The sequence below is a fragment of the Stenella coeruleoalba genome, assembly GCF_951394435.1.
Source record: "Stenella coeruleoalba genome assembly, chromosome: 1".
In the NCBI taxonomy this organism is placed as follows: domain Eukaryota; kingdom Metazoa; phylum Chordata; class Mammalia; order Artiodactyla; family Delphinidae; genus Stenella; species Stenella coeruleoalba.
In genome coordinates, this window is record NC_137169.1 from 36446907 (window position 1) to 36459995 (window position 13089).

Here is a 13089-nt window from a genome sequence, read left to right on the forward strand (position 1 = left end):
AGACTTTAGACTGGAGTTGTCCAGACAACAAAATGGAATGTGCTGATCTAGCAGGATAGAGAGGCCCCAGGAAGAGAGAGGAGGGACAGGACTGGGGAGCGCCTGGGTGTGGAGAGTGAGATGGCACATGAAGGGGGAATGGGCCCAGCCGAGGAGGCCAGGGCAGGGAGACCCATAAGGCAGGAAGGGTCTGGGTGGCACTACATATCAGGATTTCTGTGCCCAGGATGACAGGCTGAGCCCCAGGTCCAGGAAGCCTAGGAGGGTCAGAGGGAGGAGGCCGGTACCAGGGTTAAGGTATACAAGTGAGACCCTGGGGATCAGCAAAGGCCTGGCGCTCACTCCCAGCCTAGATTGTTTTTTGGAGGCAGTGTTGAGATTGAATGCCCACCTTATCTTTCCTTCAGCAGCACTGTCAACTTTGTATTTGTTTGACCCCTGCGGGGGTACATGGACTCCTGTGTTGGGAAGTAATGCTATGTTGGAATCGGTTACCAGCTGGAGCAGAGCCTCCTAGCTGGGGAGGAGTTGCCAGGTGGAGTGGTAGAGGCACCTAAGTCAAGGTCAGGCCCAGCAGCAGAGAGTTGTTGCTGGCATTGGAGCAAGGGAGTGAGCTGGCGGCGGAATCATGTCAGGAGGCTTAATCAAACAGCCCCGAGGAGACTAGATTGAGTGGCGCTGTGACCTCCCTCCCCTCACCCAACTTCCACGTGGCAAAGTGACCATTCCGCCACTTCCCGCCTTAAGCATTTCTTCTCTGAGGGCTTCCCTGACCTGCCGTCACCCCTGCCCAAATGTCAGCCTCCTTCCTTTTTACCATCTTGCTCCCTCCTCCCCGCCAGCACCTGCCTCCATTGGAGCAGTTATCTCCAGAATGGTAACTTCCCTTTACATAGACTGTGCACAGTTTCCATGCAGCTCTCATAGTTTTTGTCCTTATACCCCCAGCACAGTCCCCAGCGTATGTTAGGTCCTTGGTAGGTGTTTGTTGAGTGCGTGAGGGAGGGAGGGAGTCCTGCATATGCACACTGTATTAGTGACTACCTGCCTAAATGCCTTCCCCTCTGAGCAGCTTCAGGGCAGGGACAGGGTCTGATTCATCTTTTTCCAGCTCAGGGCCTGGCATATAAAGTGTGGTGTGCAGTAGAATTTTGTTGAATGAATTTATGCAAAAATGGCTTTGCTTCAGTTTCGCTGATGAAGTCCTCCAGAGTTGAACTGGCCCAGCTTCTTCCCGTATCAGGCCCAATCTAGAGTCCTGCTGCGTTTATTACGTAACAACCGACTCTGGCAGAGGCAGCAGGAGCATGAATTGTCACTGCCTTTTTGGTTTGATGTCTGCTGGTGTGAAACTGTGCACCTCAAAATAATTTCGGATAAGCCAGACTCGTAACAGGAGTACAAGAAATGTCTATTGAATGAAAGAATTATTCTTTTTTACCGGGCACTTCAAAATAGTCTTCGTGGGCTTCCCTGGTGGTGCAGTGGTTGAGAGTCCGCCTGCCGATGCACGGGACACGGGTTCGTGCCCCGGTCCGGGAAGATCCCACATGCCGCGGAGCGGCTGGGCCCGTGAGCCATGGCCGCTGAGCCTGCGCGTCCGGAGCTTGTGCTCCGCACGCAAAAAAAAAAAAAAAAGTAAAATAGTCTTCGTGTCCCTGGGAATATAGAGCATGCATGTGCATTGATCGTCCACCAGGGGGAACTATTTCACACGATTGGTGGAGTGGAAGTTAAGGGCAAGAATATGGTTCTCAGTTTTCACGGCGACTCCTCCAGAGGCAGGGGAGGGAAAGTCTGACAGGTCTTAGGTGGGGCCTAACACTGATGACCGGAGAGGATCAGAGATGAATTTCTCTGAGTTTGAGGACACCAAATTGCAAGACCAAGGTGGAGCTCCCCCAGGATGGTGGCAACATCAGGGGGAGCCAGTGATACAGCTGAAGGGACTAAGCTTTATAAGGGCTTGTTTTTTAAAAACAAGTATTAATTGAACATCTGTGGTGTGCCAAGTACTATGCCAAGTACTAGGGTTTTGTCTGTGTTTGTTTGTTTGTATTTGAGGAGAAAAAGGAATGGTTTGGAAGGAGGAAGTTACGGAGGCCATGCTCTCTACCCTGCGTGCTGCATGGGGCGGGGGACGACATCCTTCCCTGAGAAGGCTCCAGGGAAAGTGGATTCTCAGGGGGAGTCCCGTGAAAACAGGAGGTGGAGAGGTTCGGTGGGCCTGGTGACACTTTCCCCCGCAGTGGGCGTCCGTGATGGAGGAGCCAGGAGATGACCTCACCTCCTTTTCCATTGAGACCTTCCCCCCTCCACACCTACCAACCTGCCTGGCCTGTCACCCACCTCCTCTACTCTCTTTCCCATTACAACAGAGTGTCCCTACTCCCGTCACAGGCCACCTCTTGACCCCAAGTTCCCCTCTAGCTCCTCATTTTTCCATTTTCTTCCATCATATTGGGAATAAAATTTGAAATACCTAGTTTTTTCAGCCCAGATGGCTAAGTGGAAGCTGTGTATCTTAAGTGACTCTTTACTTTCTGAGAGTTCTTAGGGCCAAGGCGCAAGGTTCGGAGGAGGAAAAGGAGAAGGAAGGTAGGAGATGATAAGGCTCTCGAGCGGGGGGGCGGGGGGGTATTCTGGCTACCTATTTCTTATAACAAGCCACCCCAGTTTTAGTGTTGTAAAACTATCACTATTTTATTCTCACATGTTATGTAGGTCAGGAATTTGAACATGACACAGCAGAGATGGATTACCTCTGCTCCATGATTCCTGGGGCCTCAGCTGGAAGACAGCTGGGACCACAGCAGGAACTCGAGTGAGGATCACTCTTACTGATTTTTCCTTTTGTCTCAGGCTCCAATATGGCTCCAATATGACTCTTACTGTTTTTATTTAACATTTTGATAGGTCGTTCTTCATTCATTTTTTTTGCATTGATTTTTTAAATTGCATTAAAAAGTATCTATCTTGATTACTGGATTTTGATCTCTCCCTTAAATTTTGCATCAGAGGCAAATGTTTCACTTGCCTCACCCAAGACCAAGCCTTGAGCAGCACAAGGAGGCCGGGATCTTCTGGGTCTTGAAGGTGGGACTCAGAGCTGGGACTGTGCACTGCAGCACCTACATGTGGCCTCTCCCTGTAGCTTAGGCTTCTCTCAGCTTGGTGGCCAGATTCCAAGAGGAATCCTGAGTGAGCTTCCAAGACATTGCAGACTGAAGCTGCATAGCCTTTCCTGACCTAGGTTTTTTTTTATAATAAATTTATTTATTTTATTTATTTTATTTTTGGCTGTGTTATGTCTTTGTTGCTGTGTGCAGGCTTTCTCTAGTTGCAGAGACCAGGGGCTGCTCTTCGTTGCGGTGCACGGGCTTCTCATTGCAGTGGCTTCTCTTGTTGCAGAGCACAGGCTCTAGGCACGCGGGCTCAGTAGTTGTGGCTCGCGGCTCTAGAGTACAGGCTCAGTAGTTGTGGTGCAGGGGCTTAGTTGGTCTGCGGCATGTGGGATCTTCCTGGACCAGGGATCGAACCTGTGTCCCCTGCATTGTCAGGCGGATTCTTAACCACTGTGCCACCAAGGAAGCCCAACCTAGCTTCTTAAGTCACATAGCATCACTTCCTGGCCAGATTCAAAGGAAGCAAGTAGATCCCACATCTTGATGGGAGGGGGATCAAATGATTTTGTGGCCAAGTTTTAAAACCACTGCAGTGGGCCATGTGGGGCACATATGTTGTGGTGGCTCCATGTCTGTCTAGGTGGGATAAGCTTCTCTTTCTTCCTTTTTCTCCCCTTTCTCCATATTTTCATGCAGTTTCCTGAAATATGTTTGTCTGGCCAAGCTGGGTTTTGTAACATTACATCTCCTCCATACCCATGCAGGGGCCCCTGGAGGAGGGGTGGGTCAGGGAGCCCCACGTTGAAGGTCGTGGGGAAAGCCCTGCCCTTCCAGGTTCCTACAAAAGAGTGGAAGAGGAAACCTGGGACCAAGTAATGGCTTTCTGGTCCCCACTGCAGCAGATTCTGATTGCCCATTCTTGTCTGTTCTTCACTTTGAAGTAGAAATAACCAGGGAAAGGGTTCTGACACTTACATCTGCTAATTTCTGAGGATTGTTTGTTTTTGGTTTTTTTTTTCATGGAATTAAGACTTCAGAATTTCTTTTAATGATGATTCCATTCAGTCTAAAAGAGTCAAAATTAAAATTAAGGGAGGACTTCTCCAAAGTGGTCCTGCCTGGAATTTATCTCGATTTATAATGGAATTAGTGGCAGGCAGGGACTTAATCATGACGAGCAGTCTAAAGCCACAGAAGTATTCACTCACTGGTCTCCCTCCCTGGAGAAGAGAAATGTCAAAGTCACAACATTTTTTGGAAGGAGAAATTAATTCTGTTGGGAATTTGAAATATATATGTGTGTGTACATATATTAGTATCTGTTACAAATAAATTATTACCTTAGGAACATAAAAATTACTATGTATGACTTAATTAGAAACAGACAAATTATTGTAAATTAATTTGCCAAGTGTATGCTTACCCAAAAATCAACTGGCCAAATGACCAATTTGCTGAGTACCCAATTCACCAAATTACCAATTTACTGAAAATGTTTACTTTAAATGTTTAAAATATTTAAAGTGCATAGCAGTTCCTCTTGGTTGTATTGGTAGGGCCTAGGAGAGCTGGGAGAAGCCGGAATTTCTGAGTTCTCAGGGGTCTCAGCCTCTCTCGGCCCCTCAGTACCACTTTCTGCCCTTGGTTGGTCCCCTTCTCTGACCCTTGCCCTCCCTTTCTCTGCCCCACCCCCTCCCCATCCCCTCTTCTCCCAAGGATGGGCAGTCTAGGCCATGTAGCATGGTGACCTCCAGCAAGTTTCCTCACCAGGTCCCCCCTCCTTGCCCCTACTCCCTGCCACTGCAGCTACAGAGAGCTTCGGCAGAGACAAAGGAAGTTTCCTTAAAATGCTGCTATGAAGGCCACATGAACGGCATTATATTCAAACTTTGCAGAAATCCGCAAAAGCTGTTAAATCTGTCCATCTATATTCATTACCTATTGCTATATAACAAATTACCCTAAAACCCAGTGACTAAAAAAAAATAAACATTTATTATCTCCCACAGTTTCTGTGGGTCAGGAATCTGGGAGCAGCTTAAATGAATGATTCTGGCTCAGGGTGTGTCATGAGACTGCAGTCAGGCGGTCAGCTGGGGCTGTAGTCATCCGAAGGCACGATCTGGTCTGGAGGACAGGCTTCCAGGGTGGCTCACTTACACGCCTGGCAAGTTAGTGCTGGTTGTTGGCAGGAAGCCTCCGTTCTTCACCATGTGGACCTCGCTATAGGGCTGCTTGAGTGTCCTGACATGTCAGCTGGCTTCTCCCAGAGCGAGTGATGCAAGAGAGAGCAAAGAGGAGGCCCCAATATCTTTCATTATCTAATCTCAGAAGTTGCACATGTCACTTCTGTTTCACTCTGTTCATTGGAAGCCAGTCACTAAGTTGAGCCCACACTCAAGGGGAGAAGAATTGGGCACCACCTCTTGAAAGGAAACATACTAAAAACTTTGTGGACATGTTTTAAAACCACTGTACCATCTGATAAAAATTGCTGAAAATTTAACAGATAGCTCTAAGAAACAAGTTTATGGTAAAATGGAAATGTTTGCGAATTTGGAAAAATGGTCATTTGGAGAATAATTTTTTTTTCTAATTGACCTACAACCTATGATTAACTTGACACGCTCATAAAATGATCCTGTTTCCTATAGTGAAGTTGGAAGTGTGGCTTATCAGCCACAAAGTACAACAGCAGGATTCATGCCTAAGCAAACTGCATTCACTGACACAGTGGACTCCTCTAGAAATGTTAGTGCAGGGAAAGAGTGGCCCTAAGTGACCAAACAGGACAGACACAGACGAGTCTTCAAATGTGTAACATCTCTTCCCCTGTCCTCCAGAGACCTGGAGAGACTGGCGATGGGCAAGAACATCGTTGTTAATTTTCCTGAGGTTCTTTGTTCTGTGAAGTTATGTAGATTCCTAATACTAAGAAGTGTGATTGGGACTTCCCTGGCAGTCCAGTGGCTAAGACTCCGCACTCCCAATGCAGGGGGCCGGGCTTTGATTCCTAGTCAGGGACCTACCCTGACCACCACCCCTCCCCTCACCTGCTGGAGACCATCAATCTTGTCTCTATGGATCCACCTATGCCAGATATTTCATAAAAGTGGAATCATACAATATATGAACTTGGTATCAGGCTTCTTTTGCTTAGCATACTGTTTTTGAGGTTCATCTACGTGGTAGCATGTATCAGTACTTTATTCTTTTCTTTTCTTTTCTTTTTCGGTTGCACTGCACGGCTTGCAGAATCTTAGTTCCCCGACCAGGGATTGAACCCAGGCCACCGCAGTGAAAGCGCTGAGTCCTAACCACTGGACCACCAGGGAATCCCAGTACTTTGTTCTTTATTATGGCTGAATAATATTCCATTGTATGGATATACCACAATTTGTCTCTCCATTCATCTGCTGATGGACATTTGAGCTGTTTCCACCTTTTGGCTATTGTGAATAGAGCTTCTATGAACATACATGCACATGTATTTGTTTGAGTGCCTGTTTGCAGTTCTTTTGGGTATACACCTAGGAGTGGATTTGCCAGGTCATATGGTAATTCCATTTAATCTTTTGAGGAACCATCAAACTGTTTTCCACAGCAACTGAACCATTTTACATTCCCACCAGCAATGTTTGAGTGTTCCAATTTCTCCATATCCTTGCCCACACTTGTTATTGTCCAAATATATATATATAGCTATCCTAGTGGATGTGGAGTGGTGGTACCTCATTGCAGTTTTTGATTTGCATTTACCTAATGACTAAAGATGTTGAACGTCTTTTCGTGTGCTTGTTGATGTTTATGTTTCTTCCTTGAAGAACTATCTATTCAAATCCTATGCCCATTTTAAAACTTGGGTTGTCTTTTTGCTGTTGAATTTTAAGAGTTCTTTATGTATTCTGGATACTAGAATGGTTTCTCCCATTCTGTTGTTATCTTTTCACTTTTTTGATAATGTACTTTGTTGGTTTACTTTTAAATAACTTAAGTTTTTCATTCATTCATTTACTTATTCAACAAGAGCAGGCACTGGGCTGGGCACTGTGTATATAGTGACAAATGAAACAAAGTCCCTGCTGTCCTAGAACTTTGTTACAGAAGCAATAATCATAGTAATAATAACTGGTGATCACTACCAGTGACTGAGGATGACTATGTGCCAGGCACTGTTCTAGCTCTTTCATCATCTCCAGTGACACTCAGGATAATTCTGAGGAGTACGTAGTATTATCATCCCTGGTTTACAGGTGAGGAAACCGAGGCACAGAGCAATTAAATAGCCTGTCCAAAGTCTCAAAGATGTTAAGCTGGAAAGTTGTGGGTCACCCAGACAGTCTGACTCCTGCACCCATCTCCTCACCACCACACTCTTGTCTCCCCAGTGTTACGAGAACAAGACTTTCTTCTTTGTTTTTACCAGTTTGGAGCAGCACACAAAACCTGAGGATAGACAACATCATTATTATTACAATAAAACATAGTTTTAAAAATTATGTGTCTCAGCTTCATGCCCTTCACAAGGTCAAGCAAATACTAAAAGATTTCATTTTTTAAACTACAGCTTTTGCCCCGTAGAACCTTGTGCCCTTGTTTCCTCCTCTGAGTTGACACGGGGAGTAGTGTCAGCCTTTCCTGCTGTGTAAGAGGCACAGGTCTTGTGTAACTTCAATGAACAACGGTCACAAGGCTCTGACACTAAAGGACAGTTTCACATAAAAACCTACTGAATGTTTTTAAAAGATACATTATTTCTCCAAAATTACATGAGCCCTTCAACTGCGACACTTAACTTAGCATTTATAAGTTTTATTATACAGTCTTCCAGAGTTTTTTAAAAATAGAAAGTCCTTGGGAAAAACTTGTTTCTAATTGCCCAGTTGGCCTGGCCCTAAACACTGTGTCCGCCAGGGCCTGATACTGTCTCCCCTCACCCCACCCTGCACCTGGTGTGGGGTGTGCCGCTCGACAGGGATGCTTCTAAGCACCAGCACACAGGCTGGTTGGGCTTGGCGAGACCAGCCCAGAAGGGCAGATACCAGTGGGAGACACACCTTGGTAATTATTGATTCAGCAACAGGTATACCACCATAGCACGTAACACTAATTACCTTGTTGCTTGGCTTTTTTTTCTTTTTAATAAATTTATTTATTTACTTATTTATTTATTTTGGCTGCGTTGGGTCTTCGTTGCTGCACCCGGGCTTTCTCTAGTTGCGGCGAGCGGGGGCTACTCTTCGATGCGGTGCGCGGGCTTCTCACTGCGGTGGCTTCTTTTTGTTGTGGAGCATGGGCTCTAGGAGCGTGGGCTTCAGTAGTTGTGGCACACGGGCTCCGTAGTTGTGGCTGGCTGGCTCTGGAGCACAGGCTCAGTAGTTGTGGCTCACGGGTTTTGTTGCTCCGCGGCATGTGGGATCTTCCCGGACCAGGGCTCGAACCCGCGTCTCCTGCATTGGCAGACGGAGTCTTAACCACAGCGCCACCAGGGAAGTCCCTTGCCTGGCTTTTTAAAACAAAATACTGCATAAAATATATTTTTAATGTTTCAACTTTGGGCTTTGAACAGGATTTGGTAAAAGAGGTGGAGAAATGTACAGAAATCAAAGGCAGGATGTAATTGGTCAGGAAGATGCCTGGCACTGGTCTTTTCCTTACAACAGTGCAATTTGCCCAACTTATTCATACCCTCAACTCTGCTGTAAAAGGAAGCAAAGCTGTGTATGGATGGCACTGAGGTGCACTTCTTTAGTGTGGCCAGCAGGTGGCAGTCTTGTCTGGATGTGAGGACAAAGAACGGGGGCACTGGTTTTCCCAGGCTCTAGGAGCAAAGAATTGTAAAACCAACCTCATCAGTGCTGAGTGCCTTGGCAACGGTTGCCTGACAGAGCCACAATTCCCAGGTGCCATGCCATTTCTGAGGCATGTCTGCCACATGAATACGAAGCCTGGTGCTACAGCTCTGTCTCCCATTCACTGCAATTCCCTGGGCAAGTCTTTGTTCTGGGTTTCTGCATCTATCAGACAGGTGATCACAGAGCTTTCTTCTGGTGCTGACAGGCTGTGGGTTCCGTGGTTCCTCTTTGGATTGGAGGGATCCTTCCCCTTGCACTCCAGTTTCCATCGAGTGTCGGTGGCATGCTCCTTGCATCTGTTTTGTTTACTGCAGTTTCAGTCAGCACTGGTGCTGACTGTAGCTGACACATACCCAATCTGTTATTTGTCCAATGAATGGGCATAGGTCCTGCAGAGCTGCTTCTCAGCCTCACTGGGCATGAACTCTCAAACTACAAACCCTCCTGATCCCACCCTCCTCCCTGAGGACTCTGATCCCTTCCTTCCCAGACCCCACACTTTCCTGTCTTCCTCCTATCTCTCTGGAAACTATTTCTCAGCCCTTCATACATCCCTTTTCCTCCACCAGTCCCTTAAGTGTTGGTTTCTTTTTCTCCTAGGAATCAATGCCAGGTCTTCTTCTCTTCTCTTCCTTTTGATTCTGTGGTACCTCATCCACTCCCATGGTTTTAATTACCACCCAGAATGGTAGAAACAATAATAGCTCACTTTTATAGAGTATTGACTATATACTGAGTACTGCTCTAGCTCATTACTCATTTAGTCCTCACAACAAGCTGATGCGGCAGATATCACTATTATTCCCATTTTATGGATGAAGTGCAGAGTGGCTGAGTGACCACTGTGCAGCTCAGACCTCTCTCCTGAGCCCGAGAGCCTGACCCTCATACCCACCTACCTTCTGGACATCTCCCCTTGGATGTCACTGACCATGTTCAGAATTAGACTCCTGCTGTCATACAGAGTGAAGTAAGTCAGAAAGAGAAAGACAAATACCGTATGCTAACACATATATATGGAATCTAAAAAAAAAAAATGGTTCTGATGAACCTAGGGGCAGGACAGGAATAAAGACACAGATGTACATAATGGACTTGAGGACACGGGGTGGGGGAAGGGTAAGCTGGGACGAAGTGAGAGTGTGGCATTGACATATATACACTACCAAATGTAAAATAGCTAGTGGGAAGCAGCTGCATAGCACAGGGAGATCAGCTCGGTGCTTTGTGACCACCTAGAGGGGTGGGATAAGGAGGGTGGGAGGGAGACATAAGAGGGAGGGGATATGGGGACATATGTATAGGTACAGCTGATTCACTTTGTTATACAGCAGAAACTAACACACCATTGTAAAGCAATTATACTCCAATAAAGGTGTTAAAAAAAAATTAGACTCCTGGTATTCCTGCTCCAAACCTGTCATTCTCCGAGGTCCCAATCTCAGCAAAAAGCATCCAATCACCCAGGTTAGACATGTGGGTAATTGTCATCTCTTCCTGCTTCCCACCTTAAACCAACTTCTAACAAGACCAGTCAACTCTAATTCCTTAATATCATTCAGACCTGTTCTGCCTTCTCCATTCTGTCTCCACTGCTATAATTCAGGTCTTTGTATTTCTCACATCTACACTGATCTCCATCTCTCCAGCATGGTACCCACACAGTCTATTTTCCTGGTCCTCCACCAGAGAGGATGCCGTGGAGCTTAGTTTAACGGTGAAGAATATGAGGTTTAGAATCCAACAGAGTTATTTCACTACTCATTAGCTGTTTGAACTTGGGCAAGCTTGTCAATCTTTCTGAGTCTTAGTCTTCCCTGAAATGAAAGATGAGAAAACATCTCCTCTACAGGGTAGTTGGCACATGCAAAGCCTCCAGAAGCTGGGGCTGGCCTGCCTACACAGCCTTAGCTCTCACTCCATGACCCACCACGCTGCGTCCCAGCCACACCTCCCTGTTTGCCTGGCTACCAGAGTGGCACACACCATCCAACATGGCACTCGCCACATTCTCCCTCCCAGTCCTTCTCTTCTCCCCGTGGCCTTGCCAGTTCACGTGCCACCTTCTCCAGGGAAGTCTTCTCCTGATTCTCTATCCCCCACGACCTCAACAGGCCCTCACACCAGCCTGGCTTCCTTTGTGTTCCCATGGCTCTTTTCACACCAAATCATAAATGCCAGTTTCTTTACTGGTACTCTCCAATGGACTGTGTGGTCCCTGAGGGCAGGGATTGTATGTTAGTCCTCCTCATAGCCCAGGGATCCGGCACAGAGAAGTTGCTCAATAATCATTTTGTTAGATGAATGAATCAGCCAATGAATAAAGCAGTGGCTGCTTCAATTTAGGACAGTTGGGTGTTGTCAACACCACAGGCTTCAGGCAAAGCTGCCAATGGCAGCGGTCTCCTGTTCCCTTTGCTTTCTGAATGAGTCAGCTATGCTGAGTAATTTGCACGGTGTATAGAGTTGTAACTGGCTGTGGTTCTTGTGGAGATATCTGGGCAGGGACTAGCACTTCCACTTTGGGTGTAAACAGTGTCACCTGTGAAATTTAAAACTCAATCAAAAGTGATTCAGTGGGGGCTTCCTTGGTGGCACAGTGTTTAAGAATCTGCCTGCCAATGCAGGGGACACAGGTTCAATCTCTGGTCCGGGAAGATCCCACATGCCACGGAGCAACTAAGCCCGTGCGCTACAGCTACTGAGCCTGTGCGCTAGAGCCCGTGAGCCACAACTACTGAGCCCGAGGGCCACAACTCCTGAAGCCCACGCGCCTAGAGCCCGTGCTCTGCAACAAGAGAAGCCACCCAATGAGAAGCCCGCAACGAAGAGTAGGCCCCGCTCACCACAACTAGAGAAAAGCCCACACGCAGAAACAAAGAGCCAACACATCCAAAAATAAAAGTAAATGAATAAGTTTATTTTTTTAAAAAAAAGTGATTCATTGGGGAATTCCCTAGCGGTCCAGCAGTTAGGACTCAGTGCTTTCACTGCCGTGGCCCGGGTTTGATCCTTGATCGGGGAACTAAGATCCCACAAGCTGAGTGGCACAGCCAAAAAAACCCAAAAACACAACAATGATTCAGTGAATAAATCTTCATTTTGCCAAGGATCCCCATTCATAATCAAGGAGCAGCTACATAATCAGTGAAGGCTCAAGCATTTAGTACTTGTGCCTGGGAAGAGCCCAGCTACTACTGAGAGCTGTGCTGCAGCTGACCACGCCCCTATAGTCAGATATGAGGAGGAGCCAACCACTCAGACCCCAAAACCAAGCAGCACTAATTCAAGAAAAAGGAAGAAAAGGTTTCACAATCAAACAATAAAAGAACAAGTGAGGAAGATTATAGCACCAGGCTATAGCTGCCAAGTGGCCAGAGGCATCCTAGGCTATATTTTTATCCAGGTGGGAGAGCATATGGGTGAAGACAGGGAGGCTCAGTGTCCTGGACCCTTTCCCTCCACAGGGTTGCTGGCTCTGTGATTCCAGATTAGAAACATATCTGAGCAATAAGAGGTTGCGTTGGGTGTAGTTGGGATTATGAGGGCTATCCCAGGAGGCCTGGATGAAAGAGAAAGTGCCGAAGCAGTGGCCAGCTGTTTCTGAATCAGGTTGGCCCACAGAGGAAAGGGGCTGTCCCAGAGGCCTGTCCCCAGAGTACCAAGCACTGGAAGAGGTGGCACTACACATCCTTGAGGATCTTCCGCGTGGGAGAGTAACTCTTTGATTCTTTGATTGGGAAGAACAGGCTGAGTCCAACTGGGTTCACTCCAGGAATGCAAGGCTGGTTCAATACCCTAAAGTCAACCAATTTTATCTAGCAAATTAACAGACTAAAGAAGGAAAATCACATTATTGTATATCAATCATTGCAGAAAATGCATGTGACAAAATTCAAAGCTCATTCGTAATTAAAAATCCTCAGAAAAATAGGACTAGAGAAGAGCTTCCCTGGGAATTCCCTGGTGCTTCAGTGGTTAGGACGCCACACTTTCACTGCCAAGGGCCCAGGTTCAATTCCTAGTTGGGGAACTATGATTCCACAAGCCATGAGGCACACCGGGGAAAAAAATAAAATAAAAGGAAGGAAAAAAAGAAAGGGTGAGAG

The 13089-nt window shown here is 46.7% G+C and overlaps 1 protein-coding gene across 1 annotated transcript in view; it reads left to right on the forward strand.

Annotated features, from left to right (window-relative positions):
- Window positions 1-13089, forward strand: part of ARMH1 (armadillo like helical domain containing 1) — a 47500-nt gene that overhangs the window by 29115 nt on the left and 5296 nt on the right. The window lies entirely within an intron of this gene.